Source organism: Triticum dicoccoides, chromosome 7A (genome assembly GCF_002162155.2).
Source record: "Triticum dicoccoides isolate Atlit2015 ecotype Zavitan chromosome 7A, WEW_v2.0, whole genome shotgun sequence".
Taxonomy (NCBI): domain Eukaryota; kingdom Viridiplantae; phylum Streptophyta; class Magnoliopsida; order Poales; family Poaceae; genus Triticum; species Triticum dicoccoides.
In genome coordinates, this window is record NC_041392.1 from 708,572,285 (window position 1) to 708,586,737 (window position 14,453).

Sequence of the window (14,453 nt, forward strand, 5' to 3'; positions counted from 1 at the left end):
AAAACTGAAGGACACGTACACATGTTGTAACAGAAAGAGTTCGTTTCCTAAGAAAAACAGGAAGAGTTGGAATAGTAGAATAGAAGGAAAAAAGGGGGTTTCCACGTCGTCCATGTGATGGAAAGCTTGAGCTTAAACCGAAAAGCATATTACTATGGTAAGACAGGAAAGTATTTTTCCTGCCAAAGAACTACAGTCAATAATGGCTCTACATGTATGTCTAGCGGACAAATAAATGCAAAAAAAAAAAACTCTAATGGACACGTATACATGTTTGTAACAGAAAGAGATGTTGAATAGTACTAGAATAGAAGGAAAAGAAGGGTTTCTACGTCCATGTGTGATGGAAAGCAATGAGGCAGGGAAGTCTTTTACCTGCCAAATACACGAGTTGCCGCGGCACGGCTCCAACACCGCGAAGCGCTACCACGATTCCATCGGGGCTGGTGGCGCTGCCGGGATCAAGGTCGCAGCGGAAGCTCCCCCTCATCAAGATGCCGCTGAGCTGGTGGAAGCAATGCAAGGAGAACGAAGCCCACAAAGAAGGGAGAACTATGGAAGAAGGCCATAATCCTCATCAAGAAGTGCAAGATCGCCGTTGAGAGAGAAGGCAAGGTCGGCGACCCGGACACACCTCGCCCTCCGTGACAAGCAGACAACACCCTGCCGGAGGCTGATATCGGTGCCATCGCCCATGCTGCCATGCAATAACTATCTAACCGTCGTCTTGCATGAGGCTCGACACTGGCGGACTGTATTCAGTGGACTTGGTGTCATTCAGTCATTGTTGCCGTGGAGCTGCCGCCCGGCCAGAAGCCCAGGTTTCTGCCACAGCGCCGCCGACTCCAAGGGATTGCGGGCTTCCAGCTAGGACAGCAATGGCATCCGGCCGGAGCAATAGCTGATTCGACGCTAACGAGGAGCAAGTAACAATGGTGTATATATTGCAGCTTACACCACATGCCGGGCATCGTAAGTGCTTAACCTTTTTGCGAGCCAGGTGTCACTAGCTTTTCTTCTGCCTATCCATAGTGAATAAATATCAAAAACGTGGATGAGCTCCCAGGTAATACATGTTTTTAGTGCCAACACTTTGATTTTTGTTTGCGTGTAATTCCCCGTGATAAACAAAGAGATTTGTATGACGTTTAAAAAAAATCTTCATGGTTATACAAGGTTGTTTTCAAGGGAATTCAAAAATAATTCTAGGACAAAAGCTGCTCTTTTTCTGCAAATTTGCATGTGCTTGAAGCATGAATATGTACATGTGCAAAAAATCCCTTTTGTTAGACAATACTTTTGCATGAAGCATATATGGACAATAATATTGCATGAGGTATATAGGGATGAGACTGAGCAAGGTCAACCGATAATAGGAAGACAACAAAAACCTGGCAAAAACCAAAAACAAAGGTTAACTGAGTGTTAAAAAGAGTCGCCAGCCACAACCAAGCAAAGTATATATGTGGACGGGCCTGTAAGAGAGGCACAAGCAAAGATGGTCCAATCAATAAGAATAAAAGAAAAAAACTTTGAGCTTAAGATAAAACTTCTGTACATGCATATGATCATGGCCGGTCAAGAATATGAGTTTATAGAAAAACATAGTACGTACATAAATCTTTTATGTTGTGGACAAACAACGTCACTTCTATAAACATAGAAATCAGTTTTTTTTGCAAACAATAGTATACTTAATACGAAGATTTCTACCTAAGTCGGATTGTGTTTCCTCAAATCACACATTTCGGCTAAAATCTTCTTCTATACCTATAACTTTTGATATATCATTTCTGTTATGGAAACAAAATAAATAAGATGTCATTTGGCCACTAGGCAAGATACTGAGAACGCAATATTGTGCGTGCGATCAGAAAGTAACAAGTTATGATGACCTCGAGTGAGAGAACATTTCACCAGTTTCGATACAATTAGCCAATAATTGCGTTGATCGAGGTTGAAAAGTGAGATAGATATTTTAAGATAATGCATCAAACAAAAACGGATTAAGTATGGCACGAGATTAATATGAAAGACTAACTACTATATGGTCAAACACAAGGCAGAGGAAAGAATGGACAACAATCTTACATTTTCTCTGAAACCCCTAAAATAATATAAGTGATAAAATATCTAGAGATGAGTTAAAAATAAAAAAGCTAGAGAACATGCTAACTATTTCATTATGGGACATACACAATGTAATTTTTGGTACTTCACCATTTCCTAACACTTGATAAAAAATAATGAGAAAAGGTGTACCAAAGTTCAATCATGTTTTATCAAGATATTAAGGTTCAGAGGTGCTAAAAATGATATATGAAATAAAAGTGGAAGGACAAGACAACAAAACATAAAGTATATAGCAAATCTAGCCGCGCAAATGCGCGGGTTACCCTGCTAGTTTATATAGAACGAATAAGCTCGAACTATTTTCGCGTAGTTAAAAGTCGAGGGCGGGGCTTTTCCCGGCAGTACGCGCGGCAGTTTTCGGGTAGGGCCAGAAGACAATTTTAACTTTTTCAAAAAAACTTCGAGACGGCCACATAGCATGGAGCCGACCCCAACGATTTTAAGCTTACAGGCACGGTACACGCCATTCTAGACTACTCTACACATGAAACTGCCACACGAGCGTTCGGGCTGCGCTTGGCCCTTCGCCTCTTCGGGAAGTCGAACAATGATGGAATACTACTGCACTGGAGGAGTACTACAGTACGCTTCTGGCCATCTGACACCGATTGAACTGCTGCATGTCCACCGCGTGCGGGAGGGAGAGCATGTAGCGAAAGCTTCTCCTAGTCTTGCCAGCCACCATGCTCATGGCGAGGGAGGGACGCTCCTGCCTTTGCGTGTATGACAGGTGGGCCCTACAGGTGTGTGGCCAACCTATCATACAGCCAAAGGCAGGTGCAGTTAAGTCCGCGAGGGAGAGGATAATCAAACTTCTCGTTTATGTACGAGTTGACGCGACACATCAAAGCACTGCAGTCGATATATTTCAATAATTTGCGTGTGTGACTCCCAGATGCAGAGGCCGGGGTCATCATCCTCCTTTTCGAGGAAAAATAGACGCGTGTGTGAGAGGACGAGTGCGTGCGTGCACCTCTTCTCTTCCTGTATAACGTACTACTAAACTCAGAGTACACGTTTTTGTGGGTGGTACGATGGTGCATGCGAGAAGTCCCGAGAGATAGGTTTAATCCATTAATTGCAAAGCATGCATGCATAAAGTATATGCATTGATCAATTTTCTCTTAATACTTGCATGCAATGATTTAATGCACCTTGGAATCTGAACATGTATTGGGGAACAACCAAATTGAGCCTTATAAAATGGAAAAACTAAAATTTTGAGATAAGCCCTATAAAACCGGAAATGAGGGAGTAGAAAAAGAAGTACTCCATCCAGGAATAGTGCCGCACTTCGAAACTAGAACCGTCAATAAATTTTAAGCTTGCGTCTCGTCACATTCCAAATTAGTCCACGCTATATTGAATTGCAAACCTGTTCACACCGATCACAACCTAAATGGTTTCCCACTTAGGAGCGTATTAATACTCGGTTATAAATACTAGTATGCCAAGATGACTGCACATTCCTCCTCAACTCCTGATCCACAAGAACAAACAAGTCATGTAGCATCCTTCCCTTGCATCTGCCATGGCCAGCGTGAGTTCTGGGTCGAGAGATTGCCACCAGGGAGAAGCGAGCATGGAAGCGGAAGCACGAGAGATGTCCCGCCTCGCAGCGAGAGCACCCAACATGTCTCGCCGCGCGGAAGTAGCAGCACAGAGGTCCCGCCGCGCCGCTCAAGCAGCACGGAGGTCCCGCCGCGCCGTCGATGCAGCAGACTGGTCCGGCCGTGCCGCGAAAGTAGCAGAGATGTCCCGCCGCGCCACGAATGCAACAGAGATGTCCCGCCGCGCCGCGGCGGCCTGGGAAAATTTCTCGTTGGCAAGCGATGACTGTTACAAGCGCATGCATGCGATCGTCCATAGCCATATGGATCAGATCTCTGGCTCGGCGAGGTTGCAGGACGACATGATCGCCTCGTTTGAACAGGCTACCGGCGTCATCCGGCAACTAAGGGAGGGCAATGAGAGGCTCCGGGCCGAGCGCGACCTGCTGAGAGAGAAGATCGTCCGAAGTGCAGACCAGCAGGAGGAGACCAGTGCCTTGTTGAAGAAACTTATGGACGAGAATGACATGCTCCGCAACGAGCGCCAAAGGCTGGTGGAGGAATCCGTGGATGTTCTCAAGCAGCGTCTTGAGGACACGAAAGAGCTCATCGCCGCTCCCCGCGAAGACTAGTTTCCTAGTTCCTTTTCATGTAATAATCGGTTTAGGATGTGGATTGTGTCGTCGGTTGTGAAATGTTGGGTTCTAGTGCGGATGTTTGGCCTTTGTTGGCCTCTTGGGATGTTGTGATTTCAATCTGGTAGCTTTTAGTCCTTCATGTTAGGCTAGAGTTGTGTTGAACTTCTTGTGAATTGTGATGGTTTTCAGTAATGAAAATCGGAAGGGGCAAGCCCTTCTTTGATAAAAAAAATTTTAATCGTCCTTAAATATTCATCAGTCTTGCTATAAGTCGCAGTAGATGCTATATAGGTCCGTCGGATCTTACATCAAGATCCGTGCTTTCAGATTTTCTTTTTTTCTCTCTTAAATCTCAGTCGAATGAGACATAGCCACACCATTAAACAGAGGCTCGGGCGCCATTAATGGAGACCTTGGGAGACAAGTGGACGGCAGATGGAGGTCAAAGGGCTCTCCTCCCGATAAGCACGCGCAGGGGACTGATTGCACGCCTCTCGTACTCAAATAGCTACCCAGCACGACGCCTCCTAGCTAATAAAAAATGGGGACGCGTGGCGGCACGTAAATGGTACTAGTAAGTAGAGTGCCCACGGTTTCAATAATACACTTGTGTTTCCGATTGTAACATGACAGCACTTGCTCCAAAATGACTTTGTTGATTGTTAATGTGTGCACCCAAATCAGACTGCAAATTTACCACAGCATGTTGGTGCCATGTCATGGCACCAAGCTAAGTTTCATTATTTTCATACGTGTTTTGGATTTACGGGAATGAAAAACCTAAGTTTCTCAATGTTTCTAACCCAGCCACGATGCCCAGAATTTTGAATTTCATTCCCATTTCTTGCATGGAACCTAGAAATTTTCCTGAGGACACACATGTAATTTTTCAACCAACTTTGGTGGACTGGAACATGTGCTTGTATTTCAAATTTGCATTATGCACACAAAGGTGACACGTCCCCTCCCAGAACCACGAGCCTTCTTGAGAGAAGCTCCGATTTGCAAGAAGCTTATACCAAAATTTGTTCCTATTCGGCCAATTTTTTTACCACGGCATGGTACTACCATGACATGACACCATGCCAAGTTTCATGATTTTAAAACCAAGTTTCTCAATGTTCTCGACCGAGCCACGATGCCCAGATGTTTGAATTTTATTCTCATTTTTTTGCATGGGACCTACTCCCTCCTTCCATCTATATAGGGCCTAATGTGTTTTTCAAGACAGCCTTTGACTATTAACAATATTAATAGCACATGAGATTTATACTATGAAAATTATATTATTGGAAGCTCCTTTGACATACAAAATTGAAGGTATGCTTTGTGTAAGTTGCATGTCATATATTATTGCTCAAACGTTTGGTCAAAGTTAGCCTCGAAAAACGCATTAGGACCTATATAGATGGAAGGAGGGAGTAGAAATTCACCCGAGGACACAAATGTGATTTTTCAACCAACTTTGCTGCACGGGAGCATGTGCTTGTAGTTCAAATTTGAATTATGCACATTAAATGACCAAAAAATCAATTAATGTGTAAATAAGGCCAAATGAAGCCGGAATAATTCCAAAATTTAACAGGGTACTCATGTAGTTCTATGTTGCCTTTGTAAATAAACTCAAGGGGGACAACGTATATCGTTTCACACTCAAAGGTGGCACATTCCCTCTCAGAACCACGAGCCTACTTGAGAGAAGTTTTGGTTTGCAAAAGCTTATACCAAAATCTATTCCCGTTCGGCCAATTTTTTTTACCACAACATGGTAGTACCATGACATGACATCCATGCCAAGTTTCATGATTTTCAAACGTGTTTTGGATTTACATGAATTTTAAAACCAAGTTTCTCAATGTTCTCGGCCGAGCCACGATGCCCAGATGTTTTAATTTTATTCTCATTTCTTGCATGGGACCTAGAAATTCACCTGAGGACACAAATGTGATTTTTCAACCAACTTTGGTGCACGAGAGCATGGGCTTGTAGTTCAAATTTGACTTATGCACATTAAATGACCAGAAACTCAATTAATGTATAAAAAATGACAAATGAATCTGGAATAATTCCAAAATTTAATAGGGCACTAATGTAGTTCTATGTTGCCTTTGTTAAGAAACTCAAGGGGGGGAGCAGCGTATATCGTTTCACACTCAAAGGTGGCATGTTCCCTCTTAGAACCACAAGCTTCCAAATCGGCCCAATTTTTTACCACAACATGTTAGTGCCATGACATGACACCATGCCAAGTTTCATGATCCGAGTTTTGGATTTACATGAATTTAAAATCAAAGTTTCTCGATGTTCTCGGCCGAGTCATGACGCCCAGATGTTTGAATTTCATTCTCATTTGTTCCATGGGACCTAGAAATTCAACCAAGGACACACATGTGATTTTTCAACCCACTTTGGTGCACCGGAGCATATGCATGCAATTTATATTTAGATTATGCACATTAAAAGTCCAGAAACTCAATTAATGTATAAAAAGGCCAAATGAATCCGAAATAATTCCGAAATTTAACAGGGCACTCATATAGTTCTATGTTGCCTCTATAAATAAAATCATGGGGGAGGCAGCGTTTATCGTTTCGCACACAAAGGTGACACGTTCCCTCTCGGAACCACGAGGCTTGTTGAGAAAATCTCCGGTTTTGCAAGAGGCTTATACCAAAACTTGTCCCAATTCAGCCAAAAATCATACATATAAAAACAGGGTTTAGATTATCCCCAACATCTCGCTACCTAGACCAATAATGTACTATGATTTGAATTCAACATAAAATGGATACAAATATTTGAATTGGAGAGCGTATGGTACATGTAGTTCATAGTGAAATATGATTACTGTTATATGTATGTTTTTTGTTATCAAGATAATATTTAAATTATTGTATAACTTGACAACAATCGTATTCAAATAAGGAAAATTGAATCAAATTTAGTGCATATGGTAGACGACAATATATATGTTGACATGGTGGAGTAAAATGTTCATATATGATGGAAGATCAAAATGTACGACTACATCAATTATAAACCGCAAGGTCACCTAACGATATATTCGAATTCAACATAACGTGGATTAAAAAATTGAAATTCGAGATCATGACATTTGTAATCATATAAAAAGGTACATTACTCTTTCTTTGGTGGGAATTGATTTGTTTTTTGTTGTTGTTGAGGGAAGTGCGAATCGATTTGGTACTGTGCAGGGTAATCTTGTTCTCCCAATTTTTTTACATTTTTCTTGTAGTTTTTTCAATGGCATCTATAGCAATATAGTAAAAGGGGACATGACTGTCTTGTGGCTTGTATGAATTGTTTTTTATATGTTATGTTTGTTCTTCCGAATGTCGCATCCTTGCTTTTAGTCATGCATTAGGATAGGATGAACATGTGCATCATGTTTAAATTTCTTTTAAACTTGAAATGGGGCCTAATCAACCCCAACACCCCCCCTGAAAATGCTAATTTCCAACAATTGGAATTTCAATGAACCCAAAATGCCCTTCATAAAAGCCCACCATTTTTGGTCTTGACTAAAACCTCTGCCAAAAATGGTCTTGTAATTTATGGAGCCATTCTGGATTTTTGAACAAGCCATAAGTATTTGAATTTATGCATTTTAAATGCTATAAATATTTTAAAGTGCTCAAATAATCTTGGAAGAATTTTTAGGCAGTTGAGAATATTCCCAAATGTGCCTCTGAATATTTCCAGAGTTTTTGGAAATGAAATAGTATTTATTCTATTTCAATACACATATCAGGAAATAAATAAAAGCAAAACAGAAAAGAGAGAGAGTTAGAGCTTACCTGGAAGCCAACCAGCTGGCCCACCTAGCTGACCCGGCCCAACAGCCGCTCCACGCAGCTACTTCGCCTAGCCAGCGAGGCGAGCAGGTGCTCGACGGCGAGCACAGGAGCTCGCCACGCCACCTCCCTGCCTGCCTGCCGTCGCCCGCGCCAGCGTGACGCCTCGAAGCGCCTCTGCGGCACCGTTATGTCCTTCGGTTTAACCAATGCCCCAGCCACCTTCTCTCGGTTAATGAACTCGGTCTTCATGGAGTATTTGGATAAATTCGTCGTAGTATACCTCGATGACATACTCATCTACTCCAAGAATGAAGAGGAACATGCCGAACATCTAGGGCTGGTATTGATGAAACTTCGAGAGCATCGCCTTTATGCCAAATTCTCCAAGTGTGAATTTTGGTTGCCAGAAGTGACCTATCTAGGCCATGTAATCTCTGGTAAGTGTATTGCTGTCAATCCCGAGCGAGTTCAAGCCGTCCTTGATTGGACTCCACCTGAGACGGTCAAGCAAGTTCGGAGCTTCCTTGGCTTAGCAAGCTATTGCCGCCGCTTCGTCGAGAATTTCTCCAAGGTTGCTAAACCTCTAACTGAACTCCTCAAGAAAGATAAAAAGTTCGAGTGGACCCCACAGTGCGAGTTCAGCTTTCAAGAACTGAAAAGATGCCTGACATCTGCACCCGTACTTGTACCACCAGATTTCTCCAAGGACTTTATTATCTATTGTGACGCCTCGCGACAAGGACTAGGTTGCATACTAATGCAAGATCGTCAGGTAATTGCCTATGCATCATGGCAATTACACCCACATGAGGAAAATTATCCCAGGGCTTGCAGCTTTAGTCCATGCACTTAAAACTTGGCGACATTACCTCCTCGGTAATTGTTGCGAGATCTTCACCGATCACCAAAGTTTGAAATATATCTTCACCCAACCGGATTTGAATCTTAGGCAACGACGTTGGGTCGAGTTGATCTCGGATTATGACTTAGGAATAACTTACACCCCAGGCAAAGCCAATGTCATGGCTGATGCGCTAAGTCGTAAGTCTTATTGTAACAACCTGATGTTACAACAAAGTCAACCACTTCTCCATGAGGAATTTTGTAAGCTTAATCTTCACATTGTTCCTCAAGGTTTCCTATCCACCCTGGTGGCGAAGCCTAACCTTATGGACCAGATCATAACCGCCCAACGGTATGATAAGGGCATATCCCGGATTAAGGAGAACATCGCTAGCGGAGTTGCTAAATATTTTTCCATGGATGAGCGAGGTGTTGTCTTCTTCGAGAACCGCTTGGTGGTTCCCAAGAAACAACATTTACGCCAGTTGATTCTTAAGGAAGCTCATGAATCCCCTCTCACCATTCATCCCGGTAGTACTAAAATGTATCAAGACCTACGCCAGAGGTTTTGCTGGACTAGGATGAAGAGAGAAATCACTCAATACATTGCTAACTGCGACGTTTGTCGTCGTGTTAAAGCAGAGCATCAACGGCCTGCTGGCACCCTTCAACCTCTGGCTATTCCTACGTGGAAATGGGATAAAATCAGTATGGATTTCATTACTGGGTTTCCCAGGACCAAGAGAGGGAATAATGCCATCTTCGTCGTGATCGACCGTCTTTCCAAAGTAGCCCATTTCCTACCTGTTCGTGAGAGTGTCACCGCTAGCCAGCTAGCTGAATTATACATCTCTCGAATAGTGTCGCTTCATGGTGTTCCATTGGAAATTAACTCAGACCGTGTGAGTCTCTTCACCACTCGATTTTGGGAAAGTTTCCAAAATGCTATGGGAACTCATCTCTCTTTTAGCACCGCCTTCCATCCTCAATCAAGTGGTCAGGTAGAGCGAGTTAATCAAATTTTGGAAGATATGCTCCGAGCTTCTGTCATCTCATTCGGAATGGGTTGGGAGAAATGCCTTCCATTCGCGGAGTTTGCTTATAACAATAGTTATCAAGCTAGCTTGGGCAAAGCTCCTTTCGAAGTTCTCTATGGACGAAAATGTCGAACGCCTCTTAACTGGTCACAAACCGGGGAAAGACAACTCTTTGGCCCAGATATGATTTAGGAAGCACAAGAGCAGGTTCGGGTTATTCGTGAGAAATTGAAAACAGACCAATCTCGTCCAAAGAGCCAATATGATCGTAAACATAAGCTCATGACTTATGAAGTCGGCGAGAAGGCTTACCTTCGGGTTACTCCGTTAAAGGGAACCCATCATTTCCGTATCAAAGGCAAATTGGCTCCTCGTTACATTGGACCCTTTCGCATTCTTGCCAAACGAGGAGAAGTTGCCTACCAATTGGAACTACCTTCGCATCTTTCCAGAGTTCACGATGTCTTCCACGTTTCTCAACTCAGGCATTGCTTCGTGGATCCTATCCGTGGAGTGGACCACGAAACGCTTGATCTACAAGATAACCTCTCATATCGGGAATATCCCGTTCGTATCCTTGATCAAGCTGAGCATACCACTCGACGCCATAATATCAAGTTTCTCAAGGTTCAATGGTCACAACATTCCGAGAAATAAGTCACATGGGAAAGGGAGGATCGTCTTCGACTCAAGTACCCCACCTTCTTCCCAGTGGATCCTAAATCTCGGGACGAGATTCTTTTGAGTGGGGGTGAGTTGTCACATCCCTGCTTTTATTCATGCATTAGGATTGGATGAACATGTGCATCATGTTTAAATTTCTTTTAAACCTGAAATGGGGCCTAATCAACCCCAACACCCCCCTGAAAATGCTAATTTCCAACAATTGGAATTTCAGTGAACCCAAAATGCCCTTCATAAAAGCCCACCATTTTCTGTCTTGACTAAAACCTCTGCCAAAAATGGTCTTGCAATTTATGGAGCCATTCTAGATTTTTGAACAAGCCATAAGTATTTGAATTTGGGCATTTTAAATGCTATAAATATTTTAAAGTGCTCAAATAATCTTGGAAGAATTTTTACGCAGTTGAGAATATTCCCAAATGTGCCTCTGAATATTTCCAGAGTTTTTGGAAATGAAATAGTATTTATTCTATTTCAATACACATAGCAGGAAATAAATAAAAGCAAAAAAGAAAAAGAGAGAGAGAGTTAGAGCTTACCTAGAAGCACACCAGCCGGCCCGCCTAGCTGGCCCGGCCCAGCAGCCGCTCCACGCAGCTGCTTCGCCTAGCTAGCGAGGCGAGCAGGTGCTCGAGGGCGAGCACAGGAGCTCGCCACGCCACCTTGCTGCCTGCCTGCCATCGCCCGCGCCAGCGTGACGCCTCGAAGCGCCTCTGCGGCACCGCCCCGACCCCGTGGACACCTCACACGCGCCCCTGCCTCTCTCCCTTGCTCTCTCCCATGATGGCCAACACTGCCGTAGCCGCACCGTTGCCATAGCCGTGCTCTCTGTCATCTCCATGCCACGCCACCGTGTCCAGGAGCTCCGCCGCCCTCCTCTCTGTCAAGCAGACCAAGCCCCGAGCCCTTGCTCGCCCTGGAGTTACCGCCTCATCCACGTCTTCGCTGATCGCCGCCGGAGATCCCTTTCACCGTCACCACTACTCCAGCTCATCCCCGACCTCGCCGTTTGGATCGTCGCAACCGCTGTGAGCTCAGCTACATTCCCATCCTCCCCTTCTTGCTGTCGTCCCCTGCATCAACTGCACGAAGCTCACCCGCACGCGCCGCCGCCTGCGTCGTCGCCGGTCATGCTCCGGTGACAATATGGTCCTGGGCTTGTGTCCAACGCACTCCCCGCATCGCGTAGGAGCCGTAGATGCTAGCGCCGTCCCGCCTAGGACACTGCAGGAACAAGCCCGAGCTCACCCGAGCTTCGGCAACCGCCAAGGTCGTCGCCGGCATCATTCCCGGACTCCCCGAGCTCCACTTCCACCACCAAACGACGTGGCTCGCTTCCAGCTCCCCGTAGATGTTCTTAGCCGCCCGTTTGATCACCGAAGACGCAAACCCGAGCCCCTCCGCCGCGTCTGTCGTCGCCGGCGTCAAGGCGCCGACGAGTTGACCACGTTTTGACCCATGGACTGACGTGTGGGCCCAAGTTGACCTCCCCCCCGAGCCTGTGACAGGTGGGACCGACCTGTTAATTAGTTTAGGATTAGTATTAACTAATTTTAGTTAGTTTAGGTCACTGACATGTGGGCCCAGGCCCCACTGACAGTTAATTAGTACTAACTTAACTCTGTTAGTTAGCTGAGACACTGACAGAAAGGGCCCACCGGTCAGGTTTGACTGGCCCTGGTGCCATTGACTCGCTGACGTCACAGTGACGCAGTGCTGATGCAATTATTCATTTTCTGAATTTATTTTTATATAGGAAATTCCAGAAAATATCTAAAACTTGTAAAAATCATAGAAATTAATCTGTAACTCCAAATTAAAAGATTTATATATGAATTTTGATCAGAAAAATTCAATCTATCCATTGGTAATGGTTTCATGCATGACAAAACAAGATAACCTTGCTGTTTAAGCAAAATAAGATAATGCACTAATATGGCTATGTTAAGTGAACTAACATTTGAATCTTTGATTCAAATGGGTTCATTCCTTTCTGTTTTAGCTTGCATTAGGCCAAAACACATTCTTCTTGCCATGTCATAGCATGCATCATATTGTTGCATATTGTCATGTGTTGATTATGTTCGATGTGTCTTTCGTGGTAGGTTCTGCCTCCGAGGATAACCCCGAATATCCGTCTGAAGGGCAGTACCCTACTACCACTACATCAGGCAAGCAGCCCCATTGATCATATCGATACAATCCCATGTTCTCGCCTCTGCTCTCATTTACTGCATTAAGGCAACAACGTTTCAGACTGTTGTGTGCTACGGTAGTTGAACCCTTATCCTCTGCATGACCTGTCATTGCCACATTAACTAGATGAAACCCACTAGCATGTGTAGGAGTTGATTGAGCCTTGTATGTGTTTCCTACCTTGCTATGCCTGCTATGCTTAGAGTTGTGTCAGGTCTGGTTCATCTGGGTGATGGGCTAGAGTGAAATGATTATGTCGGTAATGTGAGGGATGTGTTGAACATGATTTGGTAAAGGTATCGATGAGAGGCCATGGAGGAGTACATGGTGGGCTATTTCATTGAGGCCGTCCCTAAGAACTGAGATCTGTAAGTGTGATTTTAAGAATCAGCTACTACCATGCATTGGGATCCTTAATTGACCCTCTCGGCTTCTTAATCACCCTAGTACTCTCTCTAGGAGTTGCAATTAGTCTCTGGTGTTTCTAGGTTATGTGTTGGCGGCCATGCGTAGCCCTGACCCTAGGGGTGGGCTATGTTGCGGTAGATACACCGTGGCATGCTGTACCGAGTCACCCGTTTGGTGTCTCGGGAACCCTGTTCACATCGTTCGGGGCCGTATGTGGAAACCTCGGCCGGACTCCCTGCGGATGGAACCTGGATAGGCGATAAACCTGGACTAGAGACTTGAGTGTTTAGGTAGGCCATGGCCGACACCCTCGTTGGGCTTCCGCTTGAAGGTTGCCAAGTACATGTCGTGTAAACGGCGGTAAGTGGTGAGAGCATGTATGAAGAAGTACACCCCTGCAGGGTTAACATCATCTATCCGAATAGGCGCGTCCGCGATAAAGGACTACTTGGTTGCCTATACAGTTCATAGACAAGTTAATGGATACTACTAAATCACTCAAGATAAGTGTGAGTACCGAGGATGCCTCTCTCGTAGGATGACGAGGGAGGATCCCCGGTGGAGTATTGTGTTGGTGATTAATGGACTCGTGTGCGAAAACTATTTTACTAGTGGTGTCCCGTAGGATAGCTTAGCCAAGAGTCAAAGCTGGCTTGCTGCAATAACTCCACCACCTTCTTGAGAATGAGCATGTATAGTAGGTTCTGATGTTAGACTTGCTGAGTACCTTTGTACTCATGTTTGCTTAATTACTGTTTTCAGACGACAACACCACCCCCTCCGATGGGTTTTATGTAGACCTCGACATCGATGAGTGACTTGCCACCCAGGTGGTGATCCTGGCCATGGAGGGCCCTATGTAGATAGACATGCTTCGAGAAGCCTTCTTTCTTTCTAGTGTCTGTACTCAGACTAAGTTGCTTCCGCATGTGCTTGTATGATTGTATAACTTGAGTGTCGGGTCATGTGACCCCTACCTGTATGAATATGTTATGTATGGCTCCTCGGAGCCTTTTAAAATAAAGTACTTGAGTTGTAGAGTTTTGTTGTGATGCCATGTTGTATGTACTCATATTGGGCATATTGTGTGTATGATTGAAATGCTTGGTATGAGTGGGATCCGACAATCTAGTTGATTATCCTTGG